Here is a 19,840-nt window from a genome sequence, read left to right as displayed (position 1 = left end):
TCTCCAAGTCACAGACTCTGATCAGGTCTTTGAACTGAATTACACTACCAGTTTTCCTGCCTCTCAAGCTTGCAGATGGAAGACTGTGGGACTTCTTGGCTTCCATCAGTGGCCTCCGTTGTTGCATGAAACAATTCCTATAATCTCTCTCTCTCTCTCTCTCTCTCTCTCTCTCTCTCTCTCTCTCTCTCTCTCTCTCTCTTCCCTCCCCTCTCAGTTCAATTTATCTGCAGAATCCTGATTCATAAATTCAGAATCCCAGACTCTCAGGTCATCTGTCACTGATTCACTATTACTTATACTTATATTCACTGGAGGACTTCTTATGATCAACTGATGGTGCAGAAAAAAGCTGAGCTTTGTTCACAGGTGAATGAATTCAGTATGTACATACAAGCCAAAAATAATTACATTTGCTTAGAACCAAAATCAGCAACAAATCTAAAAGGCTAGTTGTAGATTCTCTCAGTGATCAGAGCTTTACAAAACACGCCAGATAATCCATTTTGAGTAGAAAGAGTTGTTTCAAACCAGAATATGTGTTAAAGCATGGGCCAGGTTGAATAGCTTGGTCTGTTGGTCAGTGGTCCAGAAGAAAAATACAGGGGACACTGAGGTCTGAGGAAGAGGTATGTAGATGAACCTTCAAGCAGTGTTTTAAGGCTATGTATGATATGTCATCTGTCATCAGATATTATCCACCTTGGAAGACACAGACACTAAATAATAAACTAGACAAAAACAACTCCATCGGTAGATGTCAGCCAACCTCTGACAATGGCCAACTCCATCCTTACACAATGGGTACATAAATAGAGTAGCTGTGGTAAAACCCCACACATGCTATCCATGGGCTCATGGCAAGGCTAATGTGGCACTGCTGAATGTCCAGTCTTGGCAGAAGGGACCAATGCTGAGCCACCTACTATAGCATCTCTTACAAACCAGACACTTGGTAGCAAATTCATTTTGTTGAGTCCCTTGCCCCTTGCCCCTTGGAAAAATTCAGTGATTTCAGGGAGGGGGCATGGAATCAACACATGGTTTATTATGGATCCATTATTACCAACTGTAGTCTATGGCTACCTTTGTGGGAATTTGACTTGTGTAGTTACATATAGACCATGCTTAGAAGAGCCCTATACCCAATTTAATATTGCTACTTTGTAATTCTTCATAATTTTTGAACAAGTAACATCACATTTGCATTTTTCTTGGGACCAACAAATTATGTAAATAAAATATTTTATTTACATAAAATATTTTATGTAAATAAAAATTATGTAAATAAAATAAATAATTTTTGAAAATTATTTCAAAATAATTATGAAATAAACCAGTCCTGCTGTAGCTTAGGGAAATTACTCTACTTGCAGCCTTACAAAGTGTATAATACATTAAGGTGATGCTACCCACAGACATCAGAAGAGATCAAGTGACTCACTTCCTAGCAAATGAAGTAGCATCCACTGTTCCTATTACATACGACACCATCCTGAGGCAGATAGCCTGATAGAACAGTGGCAGCTCTGCCAGTTCATCTTAATTGTCAGTTTGACTGCATTAAAATAATTCTATGGATACTGTAAAATATTTTTAATTTAAACATTTATCATATAAAATATGATCACACCTTGTATGTCCACCAAGTGCTCTACTTGCATGTCTCCTGGTACTTCTGACCCAAATTTGACAGAAAGTGAACAAGTATGGCAGCTATGGCTAGAGAAAGACCTGGTGCCATGTCTAGGGGCTCAGAGTCCTCAGTGATGAAGCTATCCCCACATTAGTCATGTCAGCCTACAGAAGGGCTAGCAAAGAGTTAGAGGAATATTAAATTGTTAATAATGAAAGGAGATCATTAATAACAAATGTGGCTGTAAGAAGATTTGCATTGATGAGGTTAGTTTATCCACTAACTTTTCTCATGTAAGTTTCATCAGGAGCATATGACTTCCAGAATCCTGGAAGAGATGTTTATGGATATGGTCAGCTTCTGAAATAAACTAAGGGGAATTTGAGCTGCAGTCATGTGTCTAGAACAAAGACTAGCATGCAATATATACCCAGTAAAGGTTTCAAAATTAATCCATTTTAAGTTAAATTAAAGAATTGAGAAGCTGATGATACTATGAATATGTGTCACTTTGATAGACAAACAACTTAGAGACAAACATGCAGTCCTGTCATAGCACTGTACTCTGCATCTGTTATGTGACTGTCACTGACTCTGCATGAGAGACACTAACCTGTAATAAGACATCTTCTGCCACCAAGGGACCATAGTGGGTAAGCAGCTCCTGCTGAGGTCAGCTAGGGAGGCCAGCTGTCCTCAAAAACATGTCCTGATCTAAAATCTGTAGCTTGATGGGGATTATTTTGCATCAATATCTGATCCCTAGCTTCTCAGTTCCTAAAACAATTTTCTCTCAGTTGATCTAAAACTGATATTATAAGAGCAAAATATCTGCTGTTCTGTTGCACAGTAGGGTGTGTGTAGATATTAATTATGTACTACATATTTGAAAAATCTAAAAAAAGTTCTTCTAAAGTTTTCATCATAAAGAAATGATGAATAGGTAGATTTGCTTTTAGCTGATTTGAACACTACACAATGTATACATGTGTACCTCATTGTCATGTGCAATTTTTATGTGTGTATAAATGTAACATTTTAAAAAGCTGATTCTGTGTAGGATCCACGCTTATACTCTATTAACTTTCTGAATCTTTCTAACGCTAAGAATATTTGCCTCCACTATTCTATAAACACTCTTCAGAATCAGGGCACACTGTTAGGCCTAATTAGATAAATATGGACTCAGACTAAAATGGAGGTTTTAGGAAGCAATGTCTCATCCAGATAAGATAAAGTCTAGTGGAACATCTGTGAATATAAGAGAAAATGCTTTTTAAATTTTCTAATGGCTCACGTTCCTCAAGTTCAGTGTGTTTCTTCCATTTTGAATGAAATACAAACATCATCTTGTTATCACCCCTAACTTTCCCCCCTTCCTCTTCATTTTGATCACCAATTCCCTTAATTACAATCACACTCCAGCACAACATTGTTTTGACTATTCACAGATTCTGATTTTTATGAAGCACTGTCTGTTTATCATGGTTGAGATTGGGTTGCTTGCTATCTTCTTGGCTATACATTTAAAATTCTTTTCAGTTATTTCTCCAGATGTGCTTCTGTTATACTCTAGAACTTGTAAAAATGATCATAATTGACTTTGTGAAGAATACCCTGCTATGATGGCCCAAGGTTATGCATCATCTAATATGTGATTTAGAAATTTGCAAATTGATATTTACATATCAACACCATGAAGAAATACTATCCTGTATAGGGCAGAGATCATGTGAGCATTCTGCATAGTGCAGACTTGATAAATATCAAATGACTACATCTAAATTAAAATAGCATTTGCTCACATCCTGGGTCTGTATAGATAGGTATTTTTTGTTCTTGCGGAGGAAGGGTTCATTCGTGATTATGAACTTTGACATCTCTCTGACTGATTGAAAATAAATTGTGCATGCCAAAGAGCTCTTATGTAGGTTTGAAATTTAACCATCTCTTGTCATAAACTATGACTGAGGAAGATTCTTTTTTTGAGGGGACTGTATATCTACTAACTCCTGGTGTTAACAGTACATTAACAACTAGTTACTAGAGAATCAGCTGTGCCCTCAGAGACTTTTGCAGAGGGGAAACTTGAACTAAAGAGATAAATAGAAAGCACAATTCATTTATCATTAAAAGGGTGTCTTAGTTACTTTTTTCATTGCTGAGACAAAATACTCAACACCAGAAGTTAAAAGGGGAAAGGATTATTTAGCTCACAGTTTGTAAAGATTTCAGTCCATAATCAGCTGGTTCCAAGGCAGGTTGGAATGGCAGACAGACATTGCAGAGGAGAAACAGTTTATGGCAGGTAAAAGGTATTAGAGCAACAAGGGATGACCAGAAGTATTTCTATCCCTTTTATCTTATCCAGACTACTTAGGGGGATAGTTCTCACACCCTTAGTCCTGGTGCTCTTGAGCCTAGCATTTCACTAGGAATCAATTGTAGCATCACACACTGTAGATACAGCCAACTGTGCAAAAGCTCTACCTATAACTGTATGAGGCTTTGAGGGGACATCTAGACCCAATCCACAGCATTCTACCCCTGGGCCCAAAGGCTCATGTACATCTTTTTAATCAAAAGTCATTTAGTCCATCTCTAAGAGTTGCTAAAGTCCTAACAGTTTCAGCATTGCTGAAAAGTCCAACTCCAAAGTCTCCTCTGAGATTTAAGGCAAATTCTTAGCTACAAGTTCCTGTACAAATGGAAAGAAAGTTAAAAACTTCCAATATTCCATGGAACAAGATAGACACCTCCAATCCAAAATGTACAAACAGAGGGATAACAAGGAATTGTAACAAAGCAAGACCAAAATTCAACAGAACAAACATTAAATCCCACAATTCCACTTCCAATATCCCTGGGAATCTGTGGCAAGTTGTGAACTTAGGAAGGGTTGGTTGGCTCTATCCCTATAGCACCACAGGTAGTTGCAGCTCTCTGGGATTCTTTCTTGGGCTGGCCCTGCTCTTTCCTTAGAGTTTTCCTCAGACAATCCATGTTCTTGGCTTCTCCAAACATCTGAGGCCTCCATTGCTCCTTTGGCTTCACACATTCCCCTTTCAGGGGCACATTGCCTGGCCTCACAGACCTTCTGGTGAAATATGAATGCAGGGTTTCTTGACCCAGCAACCCTTGCATTCTGCATGCATCTAACACCAGTGCCATGTGGATGATGCCAAGCTCTGATGCCAGCTGGAACAGTAGCTAGTTTTCCTTCTCTTTTGACTGTAGGGGATGTGCGCCTGGATTGCTGAGGGCTCTGAAGCCAAGGAACCTTGAACACCAAGGAACAAATTCTGTAAGCCACCATCATTCTGGAACATGGTGCTCTAAGGCTCTCTTCTCAAAATAAATTCTTTTGCAACTTTAAGGCTTCAAAGGCTGGAACTCTGCTGGGTCTTGTGATGTCCTCAGCCCATCTTTTCTGTATTCTTCTTTTGAAATACTTGGCTTTATCTTGCTACTCTTTTCAGAGACCAATTTCTCCTCTGTTCCATCTTGCTGGCCAAACCTTTAGGGGAGCTTCCTTCCTGGCCAAACTCACAATGTTTTAAATCATTCTGCTGGATTCCTTGCTCTTGATCTTCAACATAAATCTGGATAAAATGCCCTCAGCAGTAGCCACACTACTTCCTCAATATTAGACTGCCTTGAAATTTCTTCTACAAGATTAATTAGGCTGTCACCCCTAATCTTAGTCTCAGCCGAAATCTCTGGGCATGAGCAAAATGCAGACAAACTTCTGCCAAGGCATAACACACACTGTCTTCAGTCCACCAGCCAATGCAGCCCTTCCTCCCAGCACAAACCTCCCAAGCCTGGTCTTTGCTGACATTATTTCCATCAGTATTCCAGTCTTCTGAGCTCTGACCAGAATCTCTCATCAAATACAGACTAAGGTGTTCTAGCTCTACCCTTTTATCCAGCATCTCTGAACCTTTTCTAACTCATCCCTTTCCCACAAGCCACCTCCAAAAGCTCCTAAAGCACCTGGGCATGTACAATCATAGCAATGACCTCACTTCTCTGGTACTAAAATCTGTCTCACTAACATTTCTCCTTGCTGAGACAAAATATTCAGCACCCAAATTTAAATGGGGAAAGGTTTATTTAGCTCTCAGTTTGTAGAGGTTTCAGTTCATAATCAGCTGACAGACATGGCAGGCATTGCAGAGGAGAAACAGTTCATAGCAGCCAGGTGATAGTAAGCAAGTAAGAGAGATGACTACAGCTCTTTCTATTCTGTTTAACTTATCCAGGGTAGTTAGGGTGGGAGGCACTCACACCCTTAATCCTAGTGCCCTTGAACCTAGCATTGTACCATGAATCAATCCCAGCATCACACTCTAGATCTGCCACTCCTGCAAAAGCCCCACCTATGATTGCTTTGGGGGGACATCTAGACACAAGCCATAACAAAGAGAATCAGTTTGTTGTATATTTAAAAGATAATTTTCTTTATTAAGAATTTGAAATGATAAAAATATTTAGGCTTGATAGATAATACAGATATTGATAAGGAGCTAAATTGGGAAATGTTTAATTACTACCTAAGCTTCTAAGCAGCATAGGAAGAGTCAAGTGAGCTTTGGGTTTGATTGAAAGGCCTTGGAGAAATTGTTTTCAGTGTTTAAAACTTTAGATATATAGTTAGGAAAATTACTACGTTCTGCTTCTCAGATACAGTTAAAACAAACAAAAACTGAGGTTGGTTCCCAGCCTCTAGGAAGTAATCCCATGATCACTGTGGTTTTCAATATGGAAAAGTTTATTTTAGGTTTACTTTTAATTTCATTCAGCCTTTTATCACTGAATAGCCATATCTGATTAGTGAAATAATTCATACTTTTATTAGTATAATAAAGGATAAGGAGGCCATAATTTCCAGGGATCAATAACTACCTGTAAAGTCACCTTCTCAGGAATATTGCCTTCAGTTAATGACGGCAAATTTCAGTTTACTCACTGATGTCCTGAAAGTGTTGATTCTGTTAAATAGAGACAAGCAATGCCGCTCAGTTTGGTCACCAAAGACAGCAGTCCACTTTCTTCAACATGTCATCTATAAGAAGAACAAGATGCATTTCAAGATTTTTGAAAGTTGTAGTAATTCAAAGATGACTAATTCAACCTTTAAAAAAATCTTTAGTGGTAAATATCAGCCACTACAGAATGAGCTTACCAAGTCTTTGAGACTGTCAAGTTTTTTTTTTGATTTAACAAAAATAAACTCTTAAAAATGATTTTAAATACTGAATCAAAATTATTAATTCAAATGTCAAGTGTGATAACTATAAATATAACAATTGTGTATTTGTTAACAATGTGTAAAATGGTAAAAATCTTCCCAATAGGAGCAGGGGATTTAGCTCAATGCTTTCACCACTTGCTGGACACCCACAAGGACCTGAGTTCGATCCCAGTACCAAAAAAAAAAAAGTCTTCCCAACAGTTTTACATATCATCATCTCCCAAATATCTTCTTATAGTCAATGGAAAATTGAAGCAATCATACTTTTGGGAATACAAACACTAATACAGTATGTCATGACAATAAACACTGCTTAAAAATCAGTTTAGATATTTTCTATAAAGGCAGACATTTTCTGTATTTTGAAATACATTTTCTGTATTTTGAAATATAGAAAATAATGTAATGAACAGATTTTAATCTTGAAATAGTTTTGTGGAAAATATCTCTTAAAATATTCATTAAACAGTGCTAACATTAAAAAATTCCAAAAGATAATCACTTCTCCAAATTAATATTATGAAACTAACTTAGTAAAAATCCCTAATAGTCCACATTTCATGGGTACTTGGATATGAATTCAAAGTGCAAGTGGATGTGTGTTTTTAAAAATAATTCCTCCACACTTCTTGGGCAGATTTTCTGTTCTTTCTACTATTTCTTTCCATTCCTATTTTGTTATCTTTAATTTCTTTTCTTTCACTTTTTATATTACTCAGTCCATTAAAAACTAGTTTTAGTAACTAAGCCATTTGTGAAATTGAAGAAAACATTGGAATGTGTATAGCAAATATTAAAAATGATTCTCTCTCTCTTTCTCAAGGGTTGTGAAAAATTGAGGTAGAAGTGAAACATCAATCCCCAAAACAGTTACTTTTTCTAAAGTGCTGAAAGTCAATTCAACAAGTATTTATTGAGCTTCTACCCCTGCCCTTGGGAATGCTGGTGCTATAAAATTGAGAATTTTCCTCAAAGGTAGCACTTGATTCATTTTGATTTAAAGCTAGAAGGCTGGAGAGCCTCCTCAAGATTACTGTTGCTCTTCATATATAAATATTTTCCTACAGTTTGATTTTTGTGCTTATATCAATACTTGAGTCTTAGAATGCTGTGTTTTTTAAAGATCATTATGTTAAAAAAAGAATCTTTAAAATGGTAGAGATTAACAGGTTATGTGCAAGTCACTTCATTCTTTTAATATAGGAAGATTTATAATTTTGCATAAGGTTAAACATTTGTGTTTTTCTGAGTTTTGAATAGTCATTTTCTCTCTTTTATTCGTAGCTTAAAATGTGATTGTTATCTTGAACTGAATGAAACTATTTTTATTTTCTTTTATTTCACTATCAAATATTTTAAAATATCAATATAATACTAATGAAGATAATATTTTATTCACACTGACACAGCAAATATTTAGAAAGTATTTTTACTTTTCCAGGCATGGTAATGAGTGCAGAAGTTGTATTTTTCAAAGATTTTTGAGGTCATGGAGATTATAATTCAAGTGAGAAGTTGATAAAAATATGCAGGTGTTTAAAACTTAGAAAAAGGATGATCTATATCTATGGAAAAGAGAAGGTACCTAGAAGCATTTAGAAGCTGAGTAAAAGTCCTTGCAGAGAGAGTTAATCACACAGAGGGTTTAGGAAGGGACCTTAACCTGCTGGGTAGAAGAAGCCCACAGTCTCACACATGCCAAGTTTAGGACAAAATGACTTTCAGATTTCATCACCCTACATTCATCCCAATGACAAGTCTTTGCTGTTCCTTGAAGGCTGATGAAGAAAATAAAACATTATGTGGGTAAGCAATGAAGAGCAAGCACGTTCTCTGGAATCAGAATGCATGGGTTGGAATCATTATTTCATCTACTATTTGTATAACCCAAGTCAAGTTTTTCAATTCTTTCAGACTTTGGTTTCCATTATAAGATGAGAATAATATGGTACAAAAGCTCTATTCCCTATTACCAATTTTAAGATGTGGCAAGCACCTTATAAATGATAGCTTATTCATTTCATGTAGGAAGGAGAAACATGGCAAGAGCCAGATAATTAGAACAAAGCAAGTAATTCATTGTTATTTTATAGCTATTAAAAATCATATTCCAGGTTTGACATAAGGAATAACAGCTTGAATTTTGCAAAATGTAAGACATAACACAAGATAGATCTTCTATGTTCATTGTTAATCTTCCTTTAAAATTTATAGAATTAGGTCACATCTAAATAAAGGAAGCATTGACTCAAATGTTGGTATATTCTTAGTAACAGGATGTGTAAATCTGAACATAAGAACATTGGTGAACTATTTTAACTCTTTAAAAATATGCAACATTTGAGATGTTAATGGTTGTCATCTACATCAGTCTCTAAACATCTGGGTAATCTGTAAGTCAGCCAGTGCTATAAAGATTAGAGACATATGTGAAATATTGAAAACTGGCTAAATGTTCTCTTTTGAAAAGATGAATGGAGCTTATTTATGACAGCTGAGTCATTGGCTTATTTCAATCCACATAATTAGAAATTTCAGTCATATCCTTGTAATTTGCAAACAGAACTTTTATTTCAATGCTTTAACATTCACATGTGAATACCATTAAAGGACACTTTTGGGTTCGTAGGAGGATATCTAGCAGAGGGAATCCTTATGTTTTGCATTTAAGAGGTTTATAAAATAAAATGAGTAGTAAAATTAACAATAGGGCCCAGACAACTAAGCTACTTCCTGTAGCTGATGGCATTGCTTTGGTATGTCCTTTGAAGAATATGTAACCCAGAGACCTCCAAAAGAACCACCAAATGCAAACATGGGTCAATTAAAAAGAAAGAAAAGGTAGAGTTTGATTTGTCTAAGTAGTATTGATCCAATTTTAAGGTTTTGAAAATTCCTGATGCATTACATTGCTGTCACCTTCTTTTCTGCCTATTGATAATTGCAAGCAAGTTTTAGCAGAATCATTGTGCTTGTTTCCTCAACTTATTAATAGTGTTACAATAATTGGATATTAAATTTATAAGTTCACAGTTTTGTCTCTATAAATTGAATTGAAATTGCAGTGATCTGTTGTGGTAACAAAACTTCTCTCCTTTTCTACCAACAGATAAAAATGAAAATTCCCCGGGAAGAGAGTAGAGGAAACTATCAAGAAAATGCAACTCCTATTTCTAACACTTACTACTTTTAATGAAGAATTCATGCTCTCTCTTTTCATTATTATTCTTGAAACATACCCCAATCCCATTGTGTGATGTGTTTGAAGAAAAGACAGAGACATTTGTAATGTAAAATGCTGCTCTGTGGATTTGTAATAGGAGATGGTGATTTGTTCCTACTTATGGACACAAATTATCAATTTTGGTTGTTATCATTCAGAGCTAGTGATAAGTAATTTTATGCATGTGAGGTCCCTGTGACTGAACAGGAACAGTTTCTCCCTAGTCATTATGTCAGAGATGCTTCAGTGATGGCTGCTCACTGAACTTAAGGACATTGAGAAATTACAGCATGCATGCCACCCATGTGGAATTCCTAGTGCACCTTCTTGCACTGTTTTTCAGAAGGCAACAACTGATCACTGCTGCTCAGTCAGTCAGTTTAAGCACAAGCTTATGAAAGAGTAAGAACACCTGATTCTTACTCCTGAAGAATATCTTAAAACAATCTCACAAAGTCATGAAAGAAAAGCCCTGGGCTAGAAAGTGGGACAGTTTGAATCTCCAACTGTTCAAACCTAGAAGCAGATAGCTCCTCTTTTGACTATTTTTCTCTATCTTCCACTAAAGCTGAAAAGCACTCCCACTTGCTCTGCTGGTGGAAGTTATACCCAACTAATAAAAATGAAGTGTGCTTCTCAATTTATCTAGGCCCGATTATGTTGGAAGGCAGCTAAAGGAGAAAGTCTTATATACTGAACAGCATTGGAGCCCCTGGAATATAGAGGGGGAAGCATTCAAAGGGCACTGTGAAGCTCAATTTACAGAAATAGACTGAAAATTGCTGCCAAGTGGCCCAGCAGACAATGGTTATGAGCATCCATCCACCGATCACATTGCTCAACTTGAGGGAAAAAAGTTGTGCAACCTCAGACAGTGATGGTTTCTAGGCCATGACCCCCAAATCCAGAGAAGAATATCCTAGGGACATCACCTGTTCTGATTAACCTGGTGCCAATCTGTGAGTTATAAACATTTTCTCTCTCCAAATCATTTCAACACATAGTATAAAATAGCATCTTTAAAATATGCAGCCTGGCATATTCTACTATTAATTTATAACTGATTCCTACTCATAAATAACTTGACTAGATGTCCTGGAATCAGATTCCTAAGACTTTTCTCCATATGATGTGTCATCCTACTGGACTCTTTGTCTAGCTCTTGGTTTTTGAACTAAGTAGTTTGCATCAGAAATGCTAGGGAAAGTTGTGTGTCATCTTATATCAACACCTTCTGGACATGCATCTTATCTGTTTACTCCTAATAAAAAGTCTAAGTTTTATATCCCAAAGAACTGTTTCAAAGCTTTTTAGGGTGTTCTTTAGTCACAGAAGTTAACTATTATTTGAACTTCCTCAATTAATGACTTCCTGTGAGGCCTTGTTTTGGAAGTGACTTTTAGCCATTTTGACAGAATTTAACTTTGATATTCAAGTCAATTTGGCCTCCTCCTGCTTTTTCAGCCACCAGGCACTTGAACTTTCACATATTTTTCTGCTAAGCTTCTGCTGACGGGCCTCTCTAGATACCATTCAGTAGGCTGACTGAAATACAACCTCACCAGGTCAAATGCCTTTAAGCCAAAACCCATTTCCAAGAATGAAGAAAATCTCACATATTTCAAGTTTGTCTGTTTGGCAGTGTGGAGATAAGAACAATGACGGAGACTTAGAGTCTTTTTTTTCTGTTTTTAATAGCAGAGAGGAAGAGGAGTTCTAATACATAGTAGTTCTTATGGCTATAAATCTGTTCAGTATACAATGAAAAATGATGGGACAAGTTGAGGAAACTATTGGAATAATTGGTGGGTAAAATACAAGGTTGAAAATATGTTAATAAAAATAATATGATTCTGACTTCAATATTTGAGACAAAATTATAAACATGAGTTCTCATTGATTTAGTAACTAGGTATGTCATAGTTATAAAAACTGTGTCTTGATGAGTAAGTTTATCCCTAATCAGTTTCCAAATCATAGCCCACTAAATATTTTTTAACCTTATCATATTGTTTCCCAAGGTCAACATTAGCATCTTCTCTTTTCTAATTTGCATGGTAATCAAAGTCTATTTGAAATTGTTTATGTTCTATGGATGAAAGGGAAGGGAGTGGCCGTCACTTTTCCCTTTTTATAACAGTTGGTTTTTTTGACTAAAAACCATCTTTAAAAGTAGAGAGGTATTTTCTTCTGAAACAACTCTGACATTTTTACTGTATATAAACAGTTTCTTGGGACATAAGATTCAGGCATTTTTACTACACAGAGATAATTTCTTGAAATATAAGACTCAGGCATTTTTACTGTGGGTAAAGAGACAAGATGAATGGCCAGAATGAAGGTGCTGGTACATTATGACATGTAACCTCTCCCAGAATCCCTGAAGAGAATAACATAGCTCTGAAGCTGGGAGCTTGATGAAGATACTGGAAGAGTCTTAGTGTATTTGAGTGGTTGGTATCCACTGGAGACAGTCACTGCTTGAGCGGCCCAACCTTGGTGAGAGCGGTACCCAGAACAGTGAAGGATGAGCTGGGAGTCAATAGAGACCAATTTTATAATTTTACTTTAGCTAGCTCTCTCTTCTGCACAGTTAACTATTTTGCTTCCTGTGTACTGACTTCTCAAAAGAGCATAATTCTTGCAAATGTTGAAAGATGGTGGGTTTTTTCCATTTTGAAGTCATAAATATTTTAGCTCACAGGGGGAAATGGCTGGCATAGGTCAGAGACCTTAAAACATCTAGGTTAAGTCATATATCCATTAATTAAAACTCATTAATTATTAATACTTATAGTTTAAAATCTTGTTTAATAAATAACTCAGATATCAGAATTAGTTATATATCACTCTTTTTAAAAAAGAAATATGTCCAATTTGAAATATGTCCAATTGTATCAGATTAATTACAATGGGAAGACAAGTGTTCTTTAAATTATTTTAAATTGGAGTCTTTTATTTTTCATTTCATTTATTCCCTATTTGCTATTCAGTTTTATTATGCAACTATTGGTAAATTATATATTTCTTAATTCTAGATATATTCTTCATATAACATTTATCAACAATCAAGGCAAAAATTATTTTTTCACATTAGCATTATCTTAGTTACTTTCCTCCTTCCTTGAACAAATACCAGATACTCACAGCTTAAATGAGGAGAGGTTTATTTTAGCTCATTGTGTAGAGGTTTCAGTCCATAGTCAACTGGCTCCAAGAAATGGTGGTATGTCAAAAGGGTATGGCAGAAGTAAAACAGATCATGGCATGGAGGCAGGAAGCAGAGAGAGATCAAGAGAGGATGGAAGAAGATACGCTCTTCTAGGCCTCACCCACAGTGACCCACCTCCTCCAAATGGGCTTCACCTCTCAACATCACATTTAGCTGTAAACTCATCTGTAGATTAATCCACCAATGAGTATCACACTACGATGAACCAATCAATTCCCAAAAGCTCCATCTGTGAATACATGAAGCTTTGGAAGGATATATATATATATATATATATATATATATATATATATATATATACACACATATACATATATATATATATGGTTTACAGTAAAGATAATATATATATACTCCCAGGGCCAGGACTGAAGTTCCTGGACTTCCTTATTCTGGAACTGCATACTTGGCACCCCATAAACTTCACCATATTTGTTTTGGGCAGCACTAAGATCACTCAACTCATTGGTGAAGAAAACTTAGCAAATTAATGCATTTGAACATAGTCACAACAAATGATTTTTGTGAGGCTGAGTTAATCCATTTGTAAGCTAAAACAGGACTAAAAATGGAACAATTCAGACAAGCTAGAACTTTCTTTTCACCTCTCTAGTATAAATACTAAAACTCCTATTTGATCATTCTACTTTGTCTGGGATGTTACTGTAGTCAGTCAAGACTGAAGCCATATCACTATCATGCTAGCATTGTTAACCTCCTAGAGAAAGGAATGAGAAACTGAAGGTAGAGCGGCATGTGCAACTTCTTGTTCCAATGGTGAGAATACTCACATGTTCATGTCTTGTTACTAGGCAAATCAGGAATTGTAAGGTGTAGCTGTGTGGCCTAGGTCATCCTACAATCTGGAGGAGACCTCTAGCTCTAAAAAGAAGGAGAGACTTGAAGCCATCCCAGCCTTGATCTCGGGATGACAATATTTGCACAATACCTTCATGCCTTCCTCCTTCCCTGCTAATCTTTCATTTCTCTTTCGGTTACTGCAACCTAACCATTCATTGCATTTCTTTCAGAGGACATGGAAGAAGGTATGCAGCGTCTGAGTTTAGTCAGATAATAAATATTATCCTAAGCACTAAATTGAAAATTATTAAATATACAAAACTGTACCTTACCCTAAATTTTTAAAAAATATTATCTGTGGGCTTAGGGAAGTATGCAATGTGTGCTTAATTAGGTTCTGAATTCACTAAATGATTACTCTGTACCTGTTACGTGCAAAGAGCCGAGTATTTTGTGAATTCAAAGAATCTGAAGACAAAGAAACTTCCCTCAAGTCATTTACTATCCATCTGAGAATATCCAGTGAAAAATTACCCAATGGGACCGTGATATAGGACCTGCCACGAAATGGAAGAAATGAGGTTTTTGTTTCATTTTGGCCACTTTCTGTATATTTAGTGAGAACCCCTTCTATCATAGGTTTTCAAAAGAACTATTGAATTAGTGCTTTTATTCCATGTCATTTATAAAATATTTAATTACAAATATATAGTTATATTAGGAAATATAAAATAATACTCCTTTCTATTTTGGGCTGCTCATCTAAGTAATATTTTATAACCTTACTTCTTTGATTCTATTTATCATGAAAAGGTATAATTTGACAGTTGGTACTTTTCATACATTTCTTTTCTTTAATGAAATGAAAAGAGTGGCTTTCAGAGTTTGAAGCTCTTAATCATTTCAAGCTATTTGAAAATATGTTTTTAAAAGGCTGTACCTAAAGGATCTGGTTCTATAGGCCTGTATATAGGGTAGGAATCATTCTTTGCCACAGGTACCCCTATTTATTATGTAGCTGTTCTTTCTTCCATTTTTAAAACCAGAAGACTTGCACAGCATTATTTGAAGATTATAAAAACAGATATTCATAGTTATTGTTAGGATTTCTTTATATGGTTTAATTTCAGGGGCATAAATATCTTTAGTGTGAAATTGTCTTGTCATTTTTATTGGATCTTTCAAGAGAAGAAAATTTTTCTTATTTGTTGTATTAAGGCAAACACTGGTGAATTTAAAATACTTGCATTTTAATGCAAACATATTCCTATATAAGAATGTGTTTCTGAAGTAGTCATTTTGTATCTTTACCTTCTTTAATTCTCTGAGAAATTTTTCAAAAATGTGACAGATGTTTGTTTGTTTCTTTTTTTTTTTTTATACCTCCCAGGTACACAAAAAAGCAAGTGGGACCTTGTGCTTGTGAGGCAGGTGGAGGGACCACTGAGCTAAATCCCTGGCCCAATTTATTTCTTAACCATATAGATAGCGTTAATTAGCTCTTCTTTTATGCATTTTGCCTCATTTCTTCTACATCACAACTTATGCATAAGATTAAGAAAAATGTGAAGAAGTAGAATATAGTAATAAAGCCAAAAAGAATGACATTGAGAAATAGTACTACTTTATGTTGAGAAGCAATATGAAGGTAGACCTTACAGTTGAGCTACACATGTGTAAATGATATGTAAAAGCAATGTTAATCCTTTTAGATCCCCAGCCCATTCCTCCCCAACTCTCATTGTGATCAATTGATAACACCAGTCCTTTCCACCCCAAACTTTTAAATTGATTGTTGACTATTTGGAAAGTATCTTATTTTATCAAAGGTGCAGTTGAAGTGCTATGTCTTCTTTTCTTAAGAAGTATAGTTTTTCAAACTTGAAAGATTGCTTTCAGGAATACAATCATTGTTCTTGACTTTTAAGATCTGTCTCTCTGAATTTTCCTAAAGTGCAGATGGTCTAATTTTAACCTTTAATTTCACTGAGTAGATAATCATCTTATAATTATAAATGCCAAGCTGATTTCTTGCCAGCTCTTCCCACCTTTAACACTACCATCATTGATGTTTATTGATCTGAATCTCCTGCATCAGAGTACTTAATTAATTTCAAATGCAGAAGAATATTTTGGGATTTTATATTCAAGATCCCATTGATTTCTTGTCTTGTAGTTTTAAACAGATTTGGGAAAAGGGAAGATTATGTCAGGGCTGTCTACTCATCTACTGGTTAAAAATGTTATAAGCTAGGTCATTAGAAAACTCATTTCTTTAATGTACCTAAGTCTTGAAGTGATCAAGTATACACTATGGGCATTAGCATAATAGTATTTACTTTAACTATCAGAAAGAGTGTGTGCTTTAATTTAGAGATATAACATGTATCTCCATGACCATTTAAATATAAAGGACATGGCGCAGGTTTACATAAATATAAAGCCTTGGCATAGATTTCAGTGCTCTGCCTTAATAATAATCCAAACAGTCAAATACATCATTTCAAACTCTTCTCCCAAGGAGGCCTTGTGAAAGAATATACTGGCAACTGCTGTTTTGTGGTACAACAGTGACAACCAGTGGCTGCTACATTTCATTTTAGGCTGACAACTTATTACAGAGTTTGTGTAGATGAACAAGTAACTGGATTGAGCATTAATAACCAGCACTCAGAAATAACTCACTTCTTGTTCATCTTCATTTCATTTTTTACTAAAACCAGGCAGATACCTGCCATTTGTTTAAGAAATCTTTTGTTAATTAAATGACTGAAATGTAGATTGAAATGATTTTATTAAGAGATTACCACAGAATTTATTGAATGAGATGTGACTAAGAAATTCTTGATGAGGTTTACACTATGTAAAATAAGAACCACACTACTAATTATTTTTCTTCTACGTGCAAGAATAAGAAAAGAACTGCTACGTATATAGAAAAAGAAAACACTCTATGGGCAGACAGTTGGGGTTAGTATAGTTATTCACTACCTGAACATACCAGATTGGTTTTGTCTTCCTTCCTAAAAGGCCCGTTACTGCTTTCAAGTAGAAGGTTTAATGGACTAAAGCTTTGCCAAATGTAATGGCCTGAAGAATGTGAAGTTCACTTCTGAATTATGGACTTTAAGTGATGCCGAACATTTAATACTGATGATATAATCCCTGCATTTGTTTAAAAATTCTTCGGATAGGACTACTTATAAATTGCTGAAGCTCTCTCAGAGATACCCCGATCTGGAAAACTCACCCACCCCCTTTTCCCTCTAACATCGATGAAATTCCCATTCTGTCTCAAACTACCATTCTTTCCTCAAGTCTAGCTCCAATCCTTCATTTCCTCCTCATTGGCACAGCTCTAAGAGTGCTTATGGCAAATTTGCTTCTGTAATCATAACTTGAACCCATCTGGGGATGAGATTGGCTACAAGCTTAGTATTTCCATTTAAAATATTCACGATTAGCATGCACAGAAGAAGTAGAATTAGGATGAATGTTTTTGGAACAGTACAGATAAATCCTCATAAATGTAGTACAACAGCTCTGAAAACACACAGTGCAAAAATGTAATGAAGCCGAACTCTGTAGAGAGTTTGGTATTCTCAGTACCATGCCGCTCCTAATGAACTCATTTAGATTAGAAAATGGATTTAATATTTTATTGGAATTAACCTGAGCCAGTAAAGAGGATTACAATTTCTTTCCATAAATATAGTGATATTACAGGGTGAGGTAGCATGTTACATGAATATTAAGCACTTTATGAACATTGTCATGAAGCCAAAAGAAGTAGGTGATTGTATTTTAATATAGTGGTACTGTTCTTACAATAATTAATTTTGAACAGTAGTAAAGGAATATTTTCAAAAGATTTAAATTTAAAATGTGTTGCTTTTTAGAGCTAAAATGCCCTGTGATTAAAATTAAATTCAAGATAGAACATGTGAGTAACTAGCCTCAGCAGAGGCTGTCTTTTCTCAAGTGAGGACTAAGCAACAAACTTGGCAAAAGAAAAGAAGCTAAAACTGTTGGTTTTAAGGGAAGGCTCATTCCTCCCACTAATCTGAAGGTAAGAGTTTATTTACTCATATCCGATTATTTTGGTAGATAAGATAGTCAAAGAATAGAACATATTGCATTAATGGCTGAGTTCTTTTCCCTTTTTTCTCATCTTTTGTTTTCAGTTCAAACTCACTCATGATCTTTTTCTATGATGAGTGGATGTTTTTCTCATTTTTCCTGTGACATTCATAAAAGATTCACATGTAGTCTGTGGAGGAAGAAATTCGTGAGTTATCGAAGGATACATACTCTCTCCCTCCATTAATGTTTTCTAACCCCAAGCTACTTTCTACCATTAATTTTTTAAAATCTAGCTGATGTATTGTAGGAAAGGGAGCTAATACCACACTTTTCTAATTTTAAAGAAAAATATAAACTGCAGCACAAAATCTGATGTAGCCTTAAAGAGGGGGCAAGCTTTGGCCCTGGAGTGCCATTTTTACCCATTTTGTAAAGTCAGCTGCTGTGCATATGTGCACCCAAGCATTCCCTGATTTTACAGGATAAGGCAGAGTCAGCACTGCATGCAGGAGGCCGAGGTTAGGACTTGAGGCTGTGCAGAAATCTTCTGATTAAAGCTGAACATGCACTGTAGAGTTGTTCAGGCATGTGCACAGAGAAGGTTTAAGAAAAGCCTCTCACCCCTCCTCTATCTCACCTATGGCAGTAAAACTTTCTCACTTTAGTTGGGGAGAGGCTCTTCAATGTGTTGGATTTCTCTTCAAGCCCTAGAAAAAGGTCCACATGGATGAGCTTTTAAGCTACAATCACACTAAAGCTTTTAGATAATGTCATTAAGTTGGGAAATCAGATGCTTGCTGAGTATGTGGGAAAAACAGGCCCCAAATATGAGATGTCAGCATCAGTGCAGAGCAACTGGTGAAACAGTAGCAGGAAAGCTGCTCCGACCTAGCAGGCAGACCTTCCAGAGGCAAGTGGTGGAGTGTCCATGAAGGAAGGCCTGCTGGGGAGCCTCAGGGGAAACAGGAGGAAAGGAACGCAAGAGAAAAGGCCCAGGGAAAGAGGGCTGAGAAGAAGAAACTGCCAGGGACTTGGAATTTGGTGAGCTTTGCGAAGATCCAGGATAAGTGCTTTTGTTCCCCTTCCTTTTCATTTCTTTCTTGGTTTTTTTAAAATCATCTTTTGGTTGCTTCTTTCATTTCATGGCTCTTATTATTTAAATGATAGCAGATTGAATATAAGATTTAAAAAATCACAATTAACCCAAATATCTACCTCCCTCCTGCAGGGCCTGGACAAAATAAGGGTAGATGAAGGTGGCACAGGAAGTTATTAGCAATGCTACTGAAGTAAACAAGAATGATGCCTAGAAAATCTCTAGCTTTTTGTATTTCCTAAAAGGATCTGACAGAAAGATACACTTGGCTTTTAAGCCAGGTAAATGAACTTAGAAAAGGATTTCCTAAATTTCTTTATCAACATATCAGTGGTTAGCCAGGTTGACAGTTCAGACCTGTCTTGTATATAGAGAATATACTCTTTGCGTCTATGCCTTTTTATTTTTCTAAGGCAAAAACATACTAGATAAATAAAATTTTCATACCCTCAAGGATGCCCAGTGCAAAGCAAAAAGAGAGGAAAAGACTTAAGAAGCTACAAGCATGTCCT

Source organism: Heterocephalus glaber, unplaced genomic scaffold (genome assembly GCF_053883595.1).
Source record: "Heterocephalus glaber isolate CG9 unplaced genomic scaffold, H.glaber_assembly_v1.0 deba00000122, whole genome shotgun sequence".
In the NCBI taxonomy this organism is placed as follows: domain Eukaryota; kingdom Metazoa; phylum Chordata; class Mammalia; order Rodentia; family Bathyergidae; genus Heterocephalus; species Heterocephalus glaber.
This window is presented reverse-complemented; position numbering follows the sequence as displayed.